At 46.8% G+C, this 21,955-nt stretch overlaps 1 protein-coding gene and 1 long non-coding RNA gene across 3 annotated transcripts in view; both read left to right on the forward strand.

The window, feature by feature from the left end:
• The window catches only part of LOC103543775 (granzyme B-like), a 174,502-nt gene that overhangs the window by 128,199 nt on the left and 24,348 nt on the right, over positions 1-21,955 (forward strand). The window lies entirely within an intron of this gene.
• Positions 14,031-16,306, forward strand: LOC103542060 (uncharacterized). 2 transcript variants are annotated; one of them, XR_011542188.1, is made up of 3 exons: positions 14,031-14,249; positions 14,353-15,528; positions 16,066-16,306. It is a non-coding gene; the product is annotated as an uncharacterized lncRNA (long non-coding RNA). The 2 variants fall into 2 exon arrangements; XR_011542185.1 differs by having other exon boundaries at positions 14,353-16,306.

Genomic DNA, 21,955 nt, shown 5'->3' on the forward strand with positions numbered 1-21,955 from the left:
AATCATATCTTTGCTTATAAGTATATTTTCCTTTTGGCTTTTATTCCTCCCACATATTCATTTTCATAATTTTTCTGTATTATTTAGATAACCTGCAGGGTGTTCCCGGTGTGAGAAGACTATGCTGATGGCAGCTCTCTGCTGGGGAACAGGAGGAACCAAGGAGCTTCCTGGGTGACCAGTCACATGGTCCATGAAGAGTTCGTAAGGGGGCCATGAAAACCAGGGTGGTGGCAATGAAGGGGTGACAAAGAGACCAAGTAGGTCTGGGGGAAGGAACAGGCCAGTGTTAATGAGGAGAAAAGAAGGACGCGATCAAGAAGAGTGAGGGGGGAAAATGAAGGCTCCACTGGGGCCCAAAATATGAATTCAAGCTCTCTCTCAATATATTCTGGGGGAAGTAAAACTCAAGGACCCTGTGTGCCCCACCCTCCCCAGCTCAGGGCTTTGAGGAGCGGAGGGCACAGACAGCTCAGCCCCAGAGCCATCCCATCCCGTAAATTCCCTCAGCTACAGTCCCACCATCCTCCTCCCCTACAGTGCTGGTGGACCAAGCTGCTGCAGCTCAACCCTACCTCTAGGCCACCTTTTCTTCACAGCCCTGTAAATGTCATCCTGGGGCCCAGAACATCAGGAGACTGGAAAGCACCCAGAAGGACATATGTGTGCTCAGAGCATCTGCCACCCTGAATATGATCAGCAGAACAACCTGAATGACATCGTCTTACTGTAGGCACCATCTACCTGATGTTCTGGTTCCCCAGCCCAGCTGGCTTTCTCCCAGCATGGAAGCTCCATCCTGTCTTGGGGCCAAGGAGGGTGAAGCAGGCACAGATTATAGATGATGGTGGGGGCAAGAGGTGAGCTCTCCCCAGGAGTCCCTGAGGGCCTCCACTCTTCCTACCAGCTGGAGAATAGAACCAGACTGAACAGAGTCTGAGGCCAGCGCTCTGCCTCTGACGCAGGCCAGGCAAAGTCCTGGGGGCCAAGGGCACGATGGTGGGCTGGGGCCTGGTTGGTCTGTATTGTAGAACAGACATGTTCCACGATGCATGGCTGAGAGGGCAGAGGGATCTGAAGTGCAGCAATCACTTCAATTTCTACACCCACCAAATACAGATTTGTGTGGGGAACCCGAGGAAGAGGAAGTCCACCTTCTGGTAAGGCCCCGGGCATCTGCCAACATGGCCCAAAGCATATGGGCCTGGGTGGTACTGACCAGTCTGAAGAGACTACATCCCCACAGCCTCAATCGAGGTCCCAGACCTGAGGGACATCAGGCTTTTTCTGAGGAGTCTGATCTCTAGGGGATTGGAGGAGCACCAGATACAAAGGTACATTTGTGCCGCCTTGTCCTGGGGAAGGGAAACGTAAGGTGACTTGGTTGAGCTACAGTCAGTAACCAATGTCAGAACTGCAGACCAGAGATGGAAAGATCCAGAAGCTTGACTTCTGTACCCCACCACCCTCCTATCTCACACAGCCCACATTGAAGGAGCCCAGCTGTTCATATCATCTCTGAGGGCTGTGCCTTAGTGCAGCAGGAGTGGGGAGGCCTGACTTCATGTCCCTTCCTCCCATCACCCACAGGGGGACACCAGAGGCCCCCTGGTGTGTCACCATGAGGCCCACACCATCGTCTCCTATGGAAATAGGATGGGGACTCCTCCAGCAGTCTTCACCGGGGTTTCCAGCTTCCTGCGCTGGATAAGGACAACAATGAGGCGCTTCATACAGAGGGGTGTGACTGAGATCCCCCCTTGTGACTCACTCTTCTATGGGGCAGAGGCTAGCTCTAGGGGGGTTCCTAGAGCTTAAATAAATGACCACATCTAGAGAGGACATATCCAATATCTCATTTGCTCAGTCAACAAGATTCAGTACACAACAAATATATGCCAGGACTGAGTCTGAACAAATCCAGGATTATGGAATCTCTTCCTCAGGACAAATCAATCCCACTCAATTTCTTAGAGATCAGTATGGGCTTCTCCCCTCCTCAAAACCATCCATTCCCCCATCTCCCCTCCCTCCATGGTCTTGGGAAGGGATAGAAGGAAATCTCTCTCCATAGGGCAAGGCTTCCCACTCCATGTCTTACCAGAGACCCCTAATAGATATTAAAGTACCATCCAAATTCAATATTGCCCATGGATTCAACCAACAGGGATCAAAAAGCCTATGATGGTAGTATCCTATTGAACATGGACAGATTTTTTTTTGTCATTATTCCCTAAACAATAACTACAGTATTAACAACTATAACATTTGCATTGTGATAGGTATTGTAAGTAATCTAGAGATAATTTGAAATATATGGAAGGGAGAATGCACATAGGTTATATACATATACTTTGTCATTTTGTACAAGGAATTGAACAGCTGCAGATTTTGATATCCACGGGCATCCTGGAACCCATCCCCCTTGGATACTGAGGGATGACTGTTTGCTCTAAAACTGTGTGCCATTGGTGTGTGTGGGACAGGCAGAACAAAGGGTAGAACTGAAATGCCATACAAGGCCTAATTTAATACATGGTACAGGCGGCATCCCTAATCACTGGGAAACAATAAATGTCTGGTAGATGGTGATAGTACAATGACGTAGTTATTGGGGAAAAAGGGAAAATGGGATCCACTCTTCACACCATAATCTAAAATAACCCTCAAATGTATTGGAGATCTAAATGTAGAGAAAAACATACAATATTAGGAAGGAAAAAAAAAGATTCACTTGCTTAAAAATAGTTAACAAGCTACCATGTTCACAGCAGCACTATTCACAATGGCCAAAAGATGGAAGCAACCCACGTGTCCATCACAGCCAGAGTCCTTCTTCTGAACCCTGCACCACACCATCCCCACTGTACTGTGGACCAAAGCTCTCATGGTCAATGTGAGGAGGGCCTGCTTCTTGTTTGGATGCTCTGAAGATACACAAAATGCTCGCCAAAATAAAATGGCGTTTAGCCTAAAGATTAGCCCATATTCAAAGAAAAGATTACTGGAGTCACTTAGTTTGAAATCATACTTTAAAAACTTTCTTAAGGTAACTATATAGAATGAGTTGACAGATTTTTCTACCTCCACCAAAATGTGAATTACTCTTATAGTTTATATAGAAACTGATAAGTAATAGTGTACATCTGAAATTAGAGAAATTATAAGCCATTATGACTTCAGAAGTCATTATTTCAATTATTCATAAAAAAATGAAAAAAAAGAAGAAAGTATAACTTACTCTTTGCAGTGTGACATTTACCATCTGCGCTTTTGCAGTTTCTGTGATCTTACGTGGAATAATCACTGAGGACATATTTTGACAAATCCAAGTGACTATACACAGAAATTCTCCTGTAAATGTGAAGATTATTTTATGGGTTTTGCTTATCAGAAAGTCATTAGCCTAATATTCAATGCAAGCCATTTATCAACAAAATTTTAATCAACAATACCTTTTTGACAATACCCAGGCACTCTCTGTATTTGCTATCATCTACCCAGAGGAATTCTCCTTTACTAGCATGCTCAGGAGGAAAAAAGTCTCTTTACTAAATGTTTGCACTGGCAAAATGGAAAGAATCCTTGATGGGGGATAGACAGCAGTCACAGAGTCCCCCATTCAGCCCTTCCTCTCTGTGGTAATTACTTAGAGCCCCAGAGCACTGCCCAGTCTCAGGACTCAGTCCCCAGGAAATACCCAGGGCAGACATGTCCCACTCCCATGTCTTTCTCTGCCTGTCAGCACTTCCCAGGCAGCTCTCTGCCTCCAGCTGCCCTGCGGGAAAGGTTTCCGGACATCATGGTGCTCACCTCCAGGAGACAGTTCCTTCCTGACCATCCCAGAGGCCAGCCCCACCACCTTGCATTGCTCTGCACTCTTCTCTCTTAAGGAAACCTCGGCAGCAGAGCTCTGGAATTAGTGTTTTGCACATTGACCTCTAGTGCAAAAGGACGCAATTCCTCCCACTCTTTCTCCAGGTGCAGACTGTGCATGAAAGTCACTACGGACTTGACTGGGAAGCTGTAAAACCATGACGAGCTCATGCTTAGCAACCTCACCTGAAACTGAAGTAGATATCCGGTCTGCAGGGGACACACACTGAACTCAAGCACATTTGTCATCAACTCTCCTCTAAGGCTCCCCTTGTGGCCTCTCCTTCCCATTCTACTACTCTCCTTAACACCCCGTCTCCACCCCCTCCCCAATCTCCATGCTGCAGCTGCACACCCAGGATTCTGCCGTGGGCTGAAACTACCCAGAAGTTGCTGGATGACTGGGCTGTTAGCAAACATGTTTCAGGTGAGACCAGAGCCAGGCACTTCTATTTTTTTTTAAGTATCCTCTTTGGATAGGAAGTTGGGCCCTGAGCTAACATCTGTTGGCAATTTTCCTCTTTTTTCTTTTCTCACCTAAGTTCCAGTAAACAGTCATATGTCCTTGTTGTAGGTCCTTCTAGTCCTTATATGTGGGATGTTGCCATAGTGTGGCTCGATGAGCTGTGTGTAGGTCCTCGCCCAAGAGCCACACCAGTGAACCCTGAGCCGCCAAAGAGGAGCCTGTGAACTTAACCACTTGACCAAGGGACAGGCCCTAAGGGCACTTTTGTATGAATACAGAAAAAGGGCTCAGGCTTCAAATAGTGAAAGACTAAAATGGAAAGGATTGGGTCCAGTGATGATATTTTAGGAACTAGCTTGATGCTAATCACACCCAAGGTAATGTGTGGTGATAGGCTGTTTGAACAACCAGAATTCAACCAAGATAGGGAACATCACTTCTGACTCAGGTCAGGGTCCCCCAAAGCCCTATTCATTCCTTCAGAGTTGCCAGTATTTCCTTCTGGTGAGTGTGGTCACGCTGACTCAGCAATGCCTAAGAAGGGATTTCTTACAACACCTTCAGCACTTGGCAGAGAGTCCCGGCCAGGCTATCTCTGTGACCCATCCTTGTCTCAGTCCTACCAAGGAGTTTGCCCACCCCAGCACTATTGTTGACAACAATTCACTGAAAGGATAGAAAATTCTCCAAAGGGGAAGGGTGGGCATCTCCGTTTCATGGCCCACTCACTGGTAACCAGGACTTGGAGAAAGTATTAGGATGGCACATGATTCTAGTGGAAGGAAAGCTGAAAGGGAGGGATATAACTTTCCATCCTCCAATCCTAAGAATGATTTTCCATCCCAAGAGCTATTGTCTACATCAAAAATAGGAGAGCTTGTGAAGAGTTTCCTATGTGTCCCCTTCATCTTGTCCCTCTACTGCTGAGTCATTCAGCCCTACCAGGTCAGATATCCAGAACCTAACTGAGCCATCAGAGTATTCCTTCACCACTACTCCAATGGCCTACGTGGAGAATGGTTCCCACTCAGACCCTTCCTGCCAATTTCCCCATCTCACTCTGATTTCCCTTCCTTTCTATCTGCCCTCATTTTTATGAGAGCTCAATGCCTTAGGAAGTTAAATCCTTGCAGGTGTTCAGAAATCCATGTGGCCATCTCCCATACGCATGGAAGCCAAACCAAATTTGTGTATTATTCATTCATGCATCAAACACACCTTTATGGGTATTTCATATGTGTCCAACTCAGGATAGAAGAGAAAGCTACTAGACTATTCTGCTTGATCAGGTCCAAATATTCAGGTCTTAGCCTCATCCTGGAAGAGAACAGAACACAGGGGTCTGAGATAGTCAAGGACAAAGAAGCAACAAGCATAGGCAAGAGAAAGTGTTTTCCATTTCTTCTGGACAGTCTACCCTAAAGACAGAACCTTTTCTTGTGAGATGTCTCTGAAGAATGGTTGATTCAGACCAGAGGTGAGTTCCTCATCACAACAGGGAGAAACTGAGAACTCAGGAAGGAGATGGGCCATGCCACAAAGCCGCCATTTTGTCCATCGAAGCCAGGAGCCCCATCTCAGGTTTAGTGGGCCTGATAAAGAGCTCCCTTTCCCACCATGTCCACCTCCACAGACTATCCCAGGCCCTAAATATCCTGTCCTCTGGCCACAAGAATTGTCCTCTGGTTTCTAGAATTCTCCTCAGAGCACCAGACCAGGACCCCACAGACCCATCCTCAAGTTGAGATTTCTCAGACCTAATGCCAAGCTAACCTGTCAAGTAGTGAATGAGACCAGACAAGTGGAGGAAGATCCCATCCTCCACCCTACTGAGCAGCTCCACTGAGGATCAGCACTAGGGATGTGGTTTCTGGAGGCAATGTCACTTATATTCACACTTCTCAGGGCAGGGAGTTTTGTAAAAAGTCCAGAGGAGCAGTCCACAGTTACTCTTTGTTTGGGCTGGTCTTTCCTTGTAAATAAGAACAAAGGCCCTCAGCAGGCTCAAGCAACTCTCCGTTTTCCCTGATGCCTTTAATACCTGTTCAGAGGGATAATTTACTTCTCATCTCTCTCTTCATCTCCAAAATACTCAAAAGTGTGGAGAACCAGGCCTCTCTCTCCCACCTGAACACATTCAGAGATGTTAGGAGGAACCTTGGCTTCCTCTTGGTGGTCAGGGGCAGAAGGGTGAATTTAGGCAGGCTTGTGTGCCATCGCTTGCTCCTCCCCAGCTCTTCCTCTCTCCTTCCACTTCTCTTCAAATCTCTGCATGAATTATTAGTTAAACTAATAACTCTCCTTATTAGTTTATCTACTGCCTAGTAAGGTCCAATTCCTAAAGAACAGGGAAATCTGAAGATGAGACCATGCTCAAAGCTCTTGCATTTACATAAGGATCTCTTGGAAATTGATGCAGACACAAAGGACAATGGTGATTCCCTGGGACTATCAGGAGAGGGCAATAGCAAGTTACTGTTTCTTGGGTTCAGAGTTTCAATTTGGGAAGATGAAAAAGCTCTGGATATGGATAGTGGTGATGGTTGCATAAGAATCTGAATGTATTTCATGCCACTGAACTGTACACTTAAAAATGATTAATAGGGGCTGGTCCAGTGGTGTAGTGGTTAGGGTCACTCACTCTGCCTCAGCGGCCAAGAGTTCACAGGTTCTAATCCTGGGAGTGGCCCTACACAGCTCTGATCAAGCCATGCAATGGCAGCATCCCACATACAAAATCAAGTAAGATTGGCACAGATGTTAGCTTAAGGCCAATTGTCTTAACATAAATAAAAAAAGGTTGATGGCTAAATTTTATGTTCAATGTATTTTACTATGATTTAAAAAGTAGTCATAAGAAGAAATCTCTTGTAATAAAAAAGGAATAAAGCTCTAATGGTAGAAAACACTTCTTGTAGAAAGTGGGCAGCGATCTCCTCTGTACATATATGGTATCATTGGAGGTACAGTTACCTTTTGAGCATTCAGGTTTCTAAGTCAAGTAGAAAAGGCATAAAGTCTGGTTGCTGTCACAGGCTCAAAAGTACCTGCACACCAGCATTTCCCGCACTAACATGATATAGAAGCAGAAGCTGTGGGGAGAAGGAGCCAGAAGTCTGTCTGGAGAGAGGGCTCGGATGTAAATGAGACCATGAGATCTAGTTAGAAGGGAGGGAGGAACGGGGAAAATCTTGCCGATTCATCTATGATACTTTATCCTACTTGTGGTTTATTGAGATTTTTCTGGGTGTACATTAAGGATTATGGTTTGTTTGGGGTTCATTTACACCAAAATTGACAAATGTTTAGCCATTATTTCTTCAAATTTTTTTTCTTCTCCTTTCTCTCTCTTCTCTCCTTCTGGGACTCCCATTACACGTATATTGTATGTGGTGTCCCACACATCCCTGACACTCTGTCCACTTCTCTTTTTTCTTTTCTCTTTCTGTTCACTGAAAAGTTCTAAAGCCATTACAAATTTATTAATGAGAACCTCACAAGAGCATCCAAGCTTCTCTCCAGACATGATGGCTAAGCAGAGGCACAGGTGCCTTCTGTCCTTGGCCAGAGCAGCAGAGTCATGATCAGCTAAGTGTGAGTCCAATGAGACAGGGGGCCAAGAAGGGCAGAAGGAGAGCAGACAGCTGCTTGCCAATATGATCTGGATCCAGGGGGTACCCTGGGAGACCCGGGGTCTGAGTCATATGTGGAGTAGACATGTAGCCCAAGCTGCGTCCCAATAGTTCAGAGGAAAAATCTAAGGAAAAATGTCATAGCGCAGCCAAATGTGCAAGAAACCAGGTACAGCAATTGTGAGAACTCTCACGGGTCTCTTGACAAGATACACTCAAATGATAAACAATTACTTTGGGCCAAAATTACATTCTATCATCTATGATTTTCTATGCTTCCAAGACTTCATAAATATTATTTAGTAGGTACTTAATAACCCAATGCGTTAACAGGCAACTAATTAATAAATCACTTCAACATTGCTAAACAGATTAGTTTTTCCAAATCAAGGTGGGGAGGAGGCCTAAGCCATCAAATGAAGGGAACAGTGATATCTCCTAAAGGCTACAGCCACACCTGAGATAGAGAAGGAAAGTGAGGAGACACTTGACATGTTCCACCTTCTGGGTAATGACTGATCCAACAGATGCAAAAGTAGCATAAGCATTATGCCAGTTTGGGAAAGACTTGAGAAGTCTTCTCATATATAGATTAAATTATATAAGAACAAAGAAAAAAAATTTAAACTTTCATGCTTAATGCTATTACTCTAAGCATCATCATAACTTGAAATTTCTTCTGTCCGAAAGCAAAAAACCTTCAAGCATCTGTGTGCAGAAAGCTCTGAGAGCAACCCTGCCAGGTTCCTCACCAGGGACAGGCAGCCTCGGGGGCAGAAATTTTGCCTACATCAGGGTCTTCACTGGGGCTTCAGAATACCTGTGCCAGGTGGGGCAGGAGTGGCTAAGAGAACTCAGAACGAGTGGCAATGCTTTGTTTCTCCTCTTTCAGTTTCTATCTGCATGGCCCCACAGACTTTAACAGTGGGGCCTCTAAAGCTTTGAAATATCAAGAAGTTGAGAACAACATTAGCTTTATGAGGACAACCTGGTATCACAGAGTGACCTCAAGTGCATTTTTCAGTCCAACCCCTCCTCTCAAGCTCTCTTATTTGTCCTTATGTTCTCTTCCTAGCACTCTCATCAATGCCCCATCTGTACTTCATCCCCAATCTCTGCTTCTCACTCCCATGGCTAACAGTTTGAAGTTGCCTGAAACTACCAAGCAATTGATGGATGACCGGGCTCTTGGCGAGTGTGTTTTACAAGAGACCAGTGCTAGTACTTTGGCATTTGCTAAAAAAGAATAATTCTTCGGTTAAAAAAACCATGAAACTCTACAAAGCGTAGGACTGTACAGATGCGTGTTGTTTTAGGAAGTGCACATTTGCCTAATTACCAATTCAAGGCAGACTGTTGTCATATCCATGCTCTTGGAGGGTCTCAGTTAGGGCAAAGAGACTTGATTTCTGGCCAATCCCAAAGCCTCCAGAAAGCCCTATCTCCAATAAAGGAGGCCAGGATTTTCTTCTGGAGAATGTGGTCTCCAAAGATTGTGGCTCCTGCGAAACCTTCACCAAACAGCACTGTCAGAGTGAGGGGAAGAGGGATGTAAGGAAAGCTCTTATCTTGAGAATCAACAAAACTGGGAGGAAATTGGTGGACACTAGCCGGCTCCTTCTTTCACCTCTAGGATTGAAAAGCCTGAGAGGAGAAGGCACAGAGCACTTCAGACCTGATCAACCTTTCTGAGAAGATGCTGCTGCTCTGTTCTGGTTGGTCAATCTCCTACCCTCCAGGGCTGAAGGAGGTAAGTTCCCCTGTAGAGAATCAGAGGCCTGGCTTATTCCAACACTGACACTTTCATAGTGTCCCAGTGAGGCTGCCATTATATCCTTCCTTGCCTCAGTTCATTCTCAGAAATTGGCTGATCCCCAGATCTGTCACTGGCTATGCAGTGTGGAGAAAGTACAGAAAGGAAAGCTCCTCCTAAGGACACCTAGTCGGTCTTCTTCCCCCAAGGGTCACATCCTTTTCACCTGGAAAATGACTTAGTATTAGGATAAGACATTATTCTAGTGGAAGGGGAAAGCTGTAAATGAGTGCTATAACATTCTGCATTCTCCAAAGCTACCAGTGGTTGTGTATGCCAGTAGCTATGGTATGGATCAAGAACAGAAGAACTAGCTAATGCAATTTCCTAGGTGTCACTTTCACTTTCTCTCCATTCTTTGGAGCAACTCAGCTCTGCCAGGGCAGATATCTAGAACCTAACAGAACCATCAGAGTGTTGCCCCACTGCTCCTCCCACCTCCCTACTGGAGATGGGCTGCCACCCAGGCCCCTCCAGCCCATTTCCCCATCTCCCTGTGATTTCCCATCATTTGTATTCTACCTTCTGGGTGACTTAGAAAGTTAAAGCTGTGATGAAGTTCAGATTGCATTCAAACCGCTCCTCCTCTGCTATTGACCAAAGCAGATTTGAGGACTGTTCATTCATGTACCCAGCAGCATTTATGGGATTTGTACTATGTGCCTGGCCCAGATGGGGAAGAAAGAAACAAGAGTATTCGGCTCCAGGAGCATAAAATATTCCAATCTAAGACCTGACCCATTCTGGTGGTAAGCAGGTCACAGGAGTCTGAATAGTTTGAGGGAGGACAAATTCACCAGGCTAGGTCAGAGACATCAATTTGCAGGTCTTCTAGGAGAGTCCCCTTAACATGTATATGAAGTGTGTTTGCTTCAGAACAAAGGCTGAGCGCCTCATCGCTACAGGAGGAAACTGAGAACTAAGCCAGGAAACATGTCATGCTGCAAGCCCGCCAGCTGCCCTCTGAAGCCTGCAGCCCCCTCTCATTGTGTTGGTCCCTGAGGACACTCCAACTACTTCAACCTCTGAACATCCCATGGGTTTAGGCCACCAGGCAGTGCTCGGCCCATGTTTGCCATGAACACAGAGATCCAGGGCAATTTTCTCTTTCAGGGAAGCTCAGATGGGGCAGAGAGGCCAGACCACAGTCCCTGCCCTACATGGCGTCTGTACTTTCCTACAATATCATAGATGGTGGGAGTAGATGTGGGGGGTTCTGGTACAAGACAACATTGTGACAGTAGCCCACTGCAGTGGAAGGTGAGGAGCACAAATGAGTCCTTGTCTTCCTGGGATTCCATGGTGGCGTCTCAAGACCTGTAACTCAGCAAAGTCACTGAGCACACAGAGCCAATGACCAATCAGTGGAGCAACCTGATCTGCTGAGACCAGGACACAGTGAGTGTGGGATTCAGGGGTGGACTGCGTGGAGAGACATTTGGATGGAAAACAGGCTGCTGAAGAACCAGGTTGAGTCACTGCTGTCCAGTCAAGAAAGGTGACACTGTCCACTTTCTTTTCCTCCCTATGTGACTCAGCTGCAGGTGTGCCTTATGCTGGACAGTCAACCCACCTTTCAGAGACTGAGCTGTAGCTCCTGTGATTTACCCAATCCACCTTTTCTTTAGAGAAAAAGAAGTGTGATCCTGGGTGCTCACAATATCAGAAAAAAAATGGAACATAGCCAGCACGTCATTCCTGTGCTCAAAGTCTTCCCTCACAAGGATTATCATGATCATTCAAAGGTGAACGACAACGTCCTACTGAAGGTACCATCTTGCAGAATTTCAGTTGCAATTGCACAGTTCACAAGGGAGCAGATAGCTCATTCAGGGTCTCAGTCCCCTCCTCTCCTCCAACCTGTCTGCTCTCCTGGGCCTATGTAATAGGAGGGTGCTTAGGAGACCTTGGGCAGGGAGTGGAGACAACCTCAGCTGTGGATCGGAGACCAGTAGAAGGGTGGGATTCGAACTGCCATCTTTCACCTTTCAGACCAGCTGCAAAACAAGTCTCACCTCAACTTGGCTGTGCAGACCATCGTCCTGCCACAGAGGCAGGAGAAGTTGAGGGCCAGGCAGGTGTGCTGTGCTGCAGTCTGGGGACATGTGGCAAGTGGTAAAAAGGCAAACACACTGCGGGAGGTGGATCAAGAAGTGCAGGATGAGCAGAAGTGCAAGGACCTCTTCAAAAACTCCACCCAGCTCTATGGGGAAGCCTAAGGACAAGAAGGCTGCTGCAATCCTAAGGAGAAAAGAATCTTCCCAACCTTGCCCCAGGGACACAGTGATACTGGGGTGACACTGCCAGGACTTCTCTCACCCCACAACCAATGGTTGACCTGGGTCCACTCATGGGTGGAGTCTTGCTGTTCCCAGCATGTTTAGGCCAGGCTTCTCCCTCCAGCCAATCTCTTGACCTTTATCCATGGACAACAAGGCAAGTGCCTTGGACTGGGTGGAGCTGGAGAGAGGACATAGCCAGGACACGGTTTCATGGTGCAGGTGGATCACAGGGGACCCACCAATCCCCTTGATACTCAGAGCCAAGGTGAATGGTGACCAGTCAGTCACTACCTCTCTGAACAACTGGGCCCTGAGATGGGGGCTGAGGCCCCAGGGAGAAAGGGATGCTGAGCAGGGTGAAGCCAGAGGACTCTGACTGAGACTTCAGTCTTCTCTGTGCACAGAGGGACTCCAGGGGCACAATCATGTGGAACAGTGTGGCCCAGGCCATTACTTCTTTGCAAGAAAGAATGGGAAGCTTTGACATAGCTTCACCAGGATCTCGAGCTTCACAATACTTCAGACGGCATGCCCAGGCTCAGGTGTCTCCAGGATTGATCCATCCATTTTTTCAGCGGCAGAGGTCAGAATTGCCTTGGGCAGAGTGGAGGGGAGGGGAAGCTGCCAGGGAATTAATAAACTCTCACCTCTAGAGAGGAAATGGTTGATTCCCCCTTTATTCACCATAATATGCAATAGCCTATAGCTTATTGAGTAAACATTTCTTCTATTTATCAAGAATGTCTGTTTTATATGAGAATGGATTCAGAAAAGTAACCTCATTTTGAAAACATCCACCTTAGAGAAGGTAGACCATAAAGAAGTAGTCTGCTGAATGCCTGCCGTCCATGAGTGTGTTTGACTGTGGGAAAATGAATGCTGAGTGGAAAAGTATTACACACTCATAGAGAAAAACAGTAGAAGGAGAAAACAGCAATAAGAACATTAAAATTCCTGAGAATTCCACCACACAGTCATCTTCATCCTTAATGTTTAAGCAGGTTGCCTTCCTCTGTTTTCTGTCTTCATAGGATGCTGTTCCTTCAGCAGAATTGGGGTTAGGCTGTTAGCACTCATGATGCCTCCTTTTCCATGACTCCTTCACCTCTTGTCACAGTGGTGAGAGTGTTGGGATAATCTGTTTGCAAATATTTATAACTGTCAGGCACAGCGACATCAGAGCCATGGTTCACTGCACCCCAGACTCCTTAGTGCATAGGAATTACAGGACAATTGGCATCCACTTCACCATCGCTTGGCAAAAGTGACCCGCATCTCTTGAGATGAACCCTCTCCCAGATACCAGGCACTATGATATGGGTAACAGGCCTCACCTCGTGCTACAAGACCCAAGCATAAACCAATCAGGACACTCAATTCTGACAGACCCGTTGATGATCTCTTTTGGTCCAAGGAATATCAAGTCCGGGAACTTGGCTGAAAATCATGGGATAAGAGAAGCTCTGTTTGTCACAGAATATTTACATGAAAGAGGGGATTCTAAATATTCCAAAATTCAAGTTTAGACTGGTAGCAAGAGAGGAAGTGGGGTTACCATTTGGGGTTTGGGTGTGTCCAGCTCTACATGCTATTAAGGCAGGTCCAGCCTCTATCTCCCACCACCAAGCAGACCCCCACTACAGCCTTTACCAGCTGGTACCACCGATTCTCAGTCTACCCCAGCTGACCGCCATCTTCTCAAGTGGAGGAGCCATCATGCTCATCTCCCTGGAGTTACCTTGCTAAATAATTGTTCATGACTTCATCAGGATGGATAAAGAACCAAGAGGTTAGAAAAAGAGACATTCTTGATTCGGTCACTGAGGGGCTCCTGGGGTCCAGCTACTCTGCTGGCTGCAGCAAAGGCTCCCTTTTCTTGTTCTTTCTTCTTGCTTTTACTTTATGACTCAGTACTGGGAGAGCAATTGTGGTGAGACTGCTTCTGTCACTTACCCAAAGCCAGAGCACTTCGACAAATCACCTTGCAGATGATGCAGGATAACCAGCAGCACAGGCAGAGGAGGTCTGTAAGTTCCTGGGCCACACCCCTGCCTTCCTCTCCCCGACCAAGTATTTAGAAGGAAGAACGACCAGCAGCTCTCACCTGGGCAGACTTTCAAGGAACATGCAGCCACTCCTGCTCTTGTTGGCCTTTCTTCTGCCCCCCGAGCCTGCAACAGGTGAGTGACCATCCCCATGCCAGAGGCTCCAGCCCATCTCACAAAACCCTCTGGACTCCTGATCCTTCTATCCAGCACACTCACTGATTTTCCTCAATTTCAGACCAAGAATTTTCTGGAACCCGGCTCCCATCCCAAACAGACTAACAAGTCTGATGCTGCATAGACACCCAACAAGGATGGCAGGAAGGAAGGGTGTTCACTAAAAGATTTAGCGTGTGAGCCTTTCTCTTATCTATTGGAAAGCAGGATGTTCATAAAAAGGCATTTGGCAGCGGAAATGGAGCTCTAAAAGATAAGTAATTAAAATCCCTCAGTCCAACCCAGGAAAGGGCAGATCAGACAAACTGGCTGCAGTAGAGGAATTGTCACTGGAACCAGCTGAGAAAACAGTTTCACTTCTTGGTGCCCTCACCCCCTCACCCCTCCCAGGAGAGGACCCCAGGGAGCAGTGGATCTCAGAAGGGGCTGGGTGACTGCACGCAGGGCTCTCCTGTTGCTTTGGCTCTGCCAGAGGCCCAGGGACCCCATTTTCCACCCCACCTCTCCCGCCTTCCCAAGCCATAGGCTGCTCCACACAGGGCCCTCCCTACATGATGATGGCCTTCAATCCCACAAGCACGTTCCCCACCAAACCTCAGCAGAAAGCTAAGTGAAGGCCATTCATTCACACAGTCAAAAAATGTTTACTGAGATCCCAGGACAGGTTAGCCCATAGGACATGAGGATTGTAAAAAATCTAACTCCATGAGCTCATGGACAGTTTGTTAGATACGGGCACCAGTCAGGACCTTAGCAAAGGCTCAGAAGGGTTGGGAGACTCCCTGACACAGAAGGCATCAGCAGAGCCCTGTCCACAATTCCTTGGGGCTCCACCATTGTGAAGACAGCTCTCATCCCTCCCATACGTGGTCTGAAGCAGAACAGGGACAGGAAGCACCATCCTCCACTTTCTCACAGGCGGTTTGGAGGCTCCACATTCTGAAAAGGTTATTCTGCTCCAGGGACAACCTGGGAGGACTCTTGCCTGGTTTCTGCAGGGCACTGGAGACCCCACCCCCAATTGCCACCTTCCAGAGCCTTCCCTCCTGACCACAGCTACGTCCAGAAAGCCCATCTTCCAGTTCTTCTTTTCAGGAATCATCATTGGAGGATATGAGGTCAGGCCCCACTCCCGCCCCTACGTGGTGTTTATTCTGGTTCCCATGAAGAAGAAGGCTAAGAAGTGTGGTGGTGTCCTCGTAAATTGGACATTGTTCTCACAGCTGCTCACTGCTGGGTAAGGTGAGGGGCCGCAGACAGCTGACACCTCCTGAGACCCTAACAGGGAAACCTGTCCTCTGCCCATGGACAGCATCCAAGGGGAGCTCCCTTAGCTTCTGGTAACTCAATGCCAGAAAAGCTCTTGCAGGGAGCCATGCGAGAGCATGACTGGGCCATGGAAAGTGAGAAATAGGACAGGGAAGCTTTGCAGTCTGAGGGTCAGAGATGAGAGTAAGTGGCTCCATTGAGAAGAGAGACCACACTGGCCAACTAAAGCAGCTGTGGAGGATGAAAGCATGCATTCTGGTCAAAAGGCAAGCTCAGAGTATTTTCACAATATTGCCTGAGGGCAAGAGAAAGCTTCCAGAAGCCCTCCTCTCAGTGTCCTTGAGAAGCACGGGACACACAGTCACTTAGAACAGGACCTCGTGTTGTCTCTATTTCCCCTAGCTGTAGCCTTGCCCTACCCCGGCTGTCACTCTCCCATCATGACTCCAGGGCTGGATCTCCTGTGACCGATTGCCCCCACATCCCCACTCTCCTTTCTCTGCAGCTCAATCAGGGTGACTCCGGGGGCCCTCTTGTGTGTAACAGGGTGATGCAGGGCATTGCCCATGGTGGACTAAATGATGGGACACCTCCACGGTTCTTCACCACAGTCTCGAGCATCCTGCCCTGGGTAAAGGAAACAATGAAATCATATGAAATGCCTCTAACAGTAGGAACCAGCCCCCCTTCTCTAGAGATGATCCAGAATGTCACCAGCAACTAAATAAATGTCTCTGTGCTGAGCAGGAAGGGCTGGTTTCTTGTTTATTCACTGACCCTCATTCACAGGCACCTATTCTGTGCTTAGAAGGCCAATGACACAAATCTGCTGTTTTCTGCTTCCTCCTCTTTTGCCACCCAAACCACCTCCCCCAAACCTCAAGCAAAGCTGTTACCCAGCTCCTTCTGACCCACACCTTTCTCTGGGCCTGCCCTTCTGCCAGGGCTGCAGCTGAGCACCATCAGGACAAAACATGAACCTCTCTGGTCCTGGGGCTCAGGGTGAACTTCTTATCTCCTTCCCTGTGTTATATGGCAGACAGGAAGGGGGATGACACCATGGGTCCCGGACACCAAGGAGTCAAGCCTGGGGCTACAGCTCAACGGCATAGCTACCCACGCTGGGGAGGGCAGAGGCTGCCTAAGCAGGACAGTTCTCTCCCACAGCCAGGGAGCTGGCGCGGAGTCAGGTTGGGTCCCTGGAGAAGCTCCTCGATCTCACCCAGCCTGAGTTTCCTCCCTGCCCTCCTATGACCTTGGGGCCCAGCTTGCCCTCCAGTCTCCTGGCTGCCCCTTCTTCTCCATCCCTGCTTTCCACTGAGAGTTCTCAGAGTCCACCAACTCTTGTCCCCTCCACACAAGCCTGATCTGAGCTGGCCCCTTCCTTATAGCCCTCCTGCCCAGGACACCCAGAGCCCCGTGTGATTCCAGCAGGGCCTCTCCCCTGAGATGCCAACCCAGCTCATGCCCTGTCCTAGAGGGCTACAAGGGACCATGATTGTGCTGGCAACAGGCGGAGTCCATGGAGGACACAGCAGGCTGTCTCTCCAGAACCCCTGCCCCATCTCTCACCTGGCAAGGCCAGCTCAACCGCTCACATCCAGCCCAGTGTCCCCCAATGTGCTCAGGGTGCATTGGCCACCTGGTCACTTGATAACCTGAGTCCCTTTCAGCCTGTCCCTCTTACTCACTGCTGGCCTCTAGGCTAAGCCCCCTCACTGGCCACCTAGTCTGTGTCAGCCTTTTGAATTAGCCGTACCTTCTCTGCAGTAGGACTGGAAAGCACCATTTTTCCATCAATAAACAAACACACGCTGATTCAGCTCCTAAGTGCCCAGCACTGGGGATCCACAGTGGACCTAATACAGACTCTGTCATCTGAACCCAAGTACAATGACAGTGGGAGTTTCACCCAAATCGTGTACCTCTCTCTCCGTCCTCACACGAGGCCACATAGCCTAGATCTTGTGGGAAATCCACAGGAATAAAGTACTTGCGTTTTGTTTCTATTGCTGGTCACAGTCCGTTTGAGCATGAGCATGTGTGACTCAATGACAGCAGGCGTGAGATTTTGAAATGACATTAGTCATTTAGTTTCTAGGAGTGAAGTCACCACACTCTGGCCACTAGAACATCATCTTCACCTAGAGGACAGGGCAGCCTATAGGGAGGGAGAAGGGCAGCGAGGGCAGCCTTACATTCCTTTGCCTTAAAAGTAGCAGGTAGGAATGTCATTGCACAGATTCAGATGGTAGGAAAAACTGTATTGTGTATTTGCTTGCAGGCAACTAGAGTCAGACTCTAAATACCCATCCAACTGGACTGGCGGGAAACGTGATCCCTGTGGTTACTGTACCTCCTGCCTGCGCAGAATCAAACCAGAATCAGGGAGGTTCATACAGTCTGAAAAACTGGAGAAAGGCCTCTCCTTTTAGCGCCACCATTGTTACTGCTGCATCCATAGTTTCCAGACCACCCTATTTTTCAACTTTATATTTTTGGCTTGGAGCCCACACATAGAGTATGGGATCCTTTGCTGAATGAGGATCTACCTGTGTTGGGCTTACCTTCTGAAACACCTCCAGCAGCCATCTCTCCAGGGGCTTGCTGCTCATATGGGGCACGACCTGGGGGCTGAGCATACATACGTTCCAACTCTGAGCTCCTGCTCCAAACACACATACACCACTACCCTCTCACCACAAGAGGTATGTACTCTGGGATCACGTAACCCTCACAGGCATGGCCTTTCCCACCTTATTGTGCACAAAGCAGGCAGCAACGCAATCTCTTCATGACTGCAGGCACTTTCACAAGGGCAGAGAATGACGACACGCAGCTTCTGATTTGGAGCTGAAAAAACATCCCTGCTTTGAACACATACTAAGAACCTGGCTCCTTGATGGAAATAAACAAAAAGGAAAATGCCAAAAGCAAAACAAAAATAATATTTAAAAAAGTAGCCCAGCCACATGCATATCTTGTTTAGATATAACATGTACTTGAGGAAATGGTTCTGTGGTTAAAACATGAGAACCCTGCTGCAGGTCTCCTTCCTCCTGTGAGAGATGAGGGAGGGACACAGTCCCAGGAGGGGGCAGTGGCCGACTCAAGGGACCACAGAGTTAGAACAGAGCCTGGACTGAGCCCAGGCACCCTGACAGCCAGGCCAGCAAGAGCCCTGACATGTTGTCTAACCCCCGCCCCGTGATGACTTCCTGGCACCCCTGAACAAGAGGTGAACTGATGCTCTGACTCCTCCCTGGAGAGAAAATCTCTGGGCTGCTGTGCAGGCATTCTGTGACAAGGATTCCAGCACCTCGCATGGTGAGCTGAGGTCTGCTCAGGGGCACATTTGGATGGGGCTGGGTCAGCACCCTAATCATGCCGATTCCTTCAAATCTCCTTTGTCTGTGGAAGTGTCCCCTGCCCCACCCCTGCCTTTAGAGGAAACAATCCTTCTGTTCCTCAAGTACCTCTGTAATGAAAATTTAAATAGAAATAAATAAAATATCTCTGGAATGACCTCAAGGATATGCCTCTACTTACCCAAACCCACTCACATCTCTCCTCCATCCCTCCAGACCCACAAGAAGAGCTGGGTCCCAGAAAGGCAGGGAGAGAATCGCCAGGCCAGCTCCTGGCAGGGAGAGCCCCAAAGGAAAGTGAGGTCTTGCTAATTTCTTTTGAGAACGTGTCTCGGGATGGCTCTGCCTTCCTGCCCACCACCATACTTCTGCCGGTTCCCACTTGTGGACTTACAGAACTCACAGGGTTGATTTCCTGTCTTCCTATCCCACACAGCACTGCTTTTTTCCAACAAACACATTTCACCATAAAAGAAGAGTAACCAATGGTTCCTTTTTGTCATAGGCCTATTGGTAGACTACTTTCCATATCCACAGATTCAGGAAGCTCAGTGAACCTTGGGGAGGGCAAAGGAATCCACATGTAAGCATATAATAGTCAAAAAACAAAAGATAGGAGCCCACCCACTGGTGCAGCAGTTAAGTTCATGCACTCTGTTTTGGCGGCCCAGGGTTCATGGGTTTAGATCCCTGCACGGACCTACACATGGCTTATGGAGCTGTGCTATGGCAAGTCTCCCACATATAAAAAATTGAAGAGGGCAAGGACAGATGTTGGCTCAGGACTAATCCTCTTAAGAAAAAAAAAAAAACAACAAAGATAAGGATAAAAGGCTGAAAGTTAACAGACAGGAAAGCAATATACATTACTTTAAGAGAAAAACCAATAAGAATAACAACGAGCTCTCATCAGAAACCACAGAAGTCAGAAGACACTGGGATGACATTTCTAAATAGTTGAAAGGAAAAGGTAACCTATATCTGAGTTCTATCTTCAGTGAATATATTATTTAAAAATGAAGGCAAAGTAAAGACATTTCAGAAAAACAAAGGTACAAGAATTTGTTGCCATCAGCCCTGCAGGGCAAGAAAGACTAAAAGCAGTTCCTCAGCCTGAAGGGAAATGATCCCCATTGTAGGCACGAAGGACAAAAGAGAAATAAACGTGTAAGATGTGACCAAATATAAAAGACTTTATATAAATTTCTTTCAAAGATTAATGACTATTAAGACAAAAATGCATTAGGATTTATGGAATACAGTAGCCAAATGGATGACAAAAACAACTCAAAGGGTGGGAGGGAGGATAAATGGAAACACATTACTACAATGTTCTTATATGAAGTGGTATAACATTAACTAAAAGTAGACTGAGATATGTGAAGGAGCCATATAGCAATCCTAGTGTAACCACTAAAACATTATATACAGATCTAAACAGAAGCCAATAAAGAACACAAAATGAGATACAACAAAAGAAGGCAGTAAAAGAAGGAGAAAGGAACAAAAAAATCAATGACACAAGTAGAAATCAAATAGCAATATGATATTCTTCAACCTAATCCTATCAGTGGTTGCATTAAATGTAAGCAGATTAAACAGTCCAACTGAAGGGCAGAGATTGTCAGTGTGGATAAAAAATGCAAGACCAATTGTGTGCTGTGTACAGGAGATATTCAAATATAAAGACATGGACAGGATGAGAGTAAAATGATGGAAGAAAAAATAAAGACATATCCTGCAACACCAATCCAAAGAAAACAGCCTTGCCCATGGAGTATGCTCTCTAATTTTACAATTTTTTGCCACTTATAAGATGAAATAGAGTGTCTTGGTAGAACTTTTATTTCCATTGTTTTCCATATTTTATTTCCATTTCTCTTAATCTGAGTGAGCTGAGACTCTTCATTATGTTTTAATTATATTTTACTGTGAACTGTCTTGTCTTTTGCCCATTCTTCTATCAGGTTCTGGATCTTTTTCTTCTGAATTATCAGAGTTCTTTATATATTAGATAGATTAACTCTTTAATTGTGGTATATGTTGCAATAGTTTTTTTTCCAAGTTTGCTGTCTGTATTTTGAATGTGCTTACAGTGCTTTTTGACAGACAAATTTAAAAGTTTTTTATTTATATATTGAAGTTTACTTATCAATCTTTTCTTAATGTTTCTGGATTTAGAGTCATTGCTAGGAAGGCTTTCCCCTTTCTAAGTTTATAAAGGAATTTACCCATGTTTAATTCTAGTGCATGCATGATATTATTTTTTATATTTGAATCTCTTATCTGTTTGGAGTTTACGCTGGTGTTTGTGTGAAATGTCACTCCAACTTCATCTCTCAGCAAATCACTACCTAGATGATCCAGTATCGTTTATTAAAAAATCCATCATTTCCCCAATGATTTGAAATGCCCCCTTATGAAAAAGTACATTTCCATATGTACTTGAGAATGTTTCTGGTTTTTCCATTCTGTTTGATTGGTCTCTCTGTCTGTTCATGAGTCAGTACCTGTCTATTGTCAGGAAAGAAGTTTTCTAAGATGTTCTTAATATCATTAGGCTTAATATGTTTACTTATTTGATTAATCCCCACATAGATTTATATAACAAATCTACCAAATCCTCATCGTTCCCTTTGTGGGTCCCCTCCTTGCACCACATAGGCTCTGGCATTCCACATTAGTAGCCCCTTCGTGCCAAAACCCACCTCTCCCTAATCAGCCTGCTCTGACAAATGGCACTAGCCTGCCCCTTGTCTCTCTCCCCACTTGAGCTCTGATACCACCTACTAGGCCAGCCCCTAGTGTGAAAACCCTCCTCACCCGGCTTGGCCATCCACTCCCTGCACTGGGCTGCCATCCTCACCTCACAGGTAGTCTGACACCCCAAGCTGTGCTGCCCAGTGCAGGGTGTCCGAGCCAATGTGAGGTGAGGAGGGTGTCCTCTCAGGAGTGAGGCCTGGCATGAGCACTTTCCCCACCCCACACAGACACGACTTGGACACCTCGCTCTGGTTCACTGTGGCT

This window comes from Equus przewalskii, chromosome 1 (assembly GCF_037783145.1).
Source record: "Equus przewalskii isolate Varuska chromosome 1, EquPr2, whole genome shotgun sequence".
NCBI lineage: Eukaryota > Metazoa > Chordata > Mammalia > Perissodactyla > Equidae > Equus > Equus przewalskii.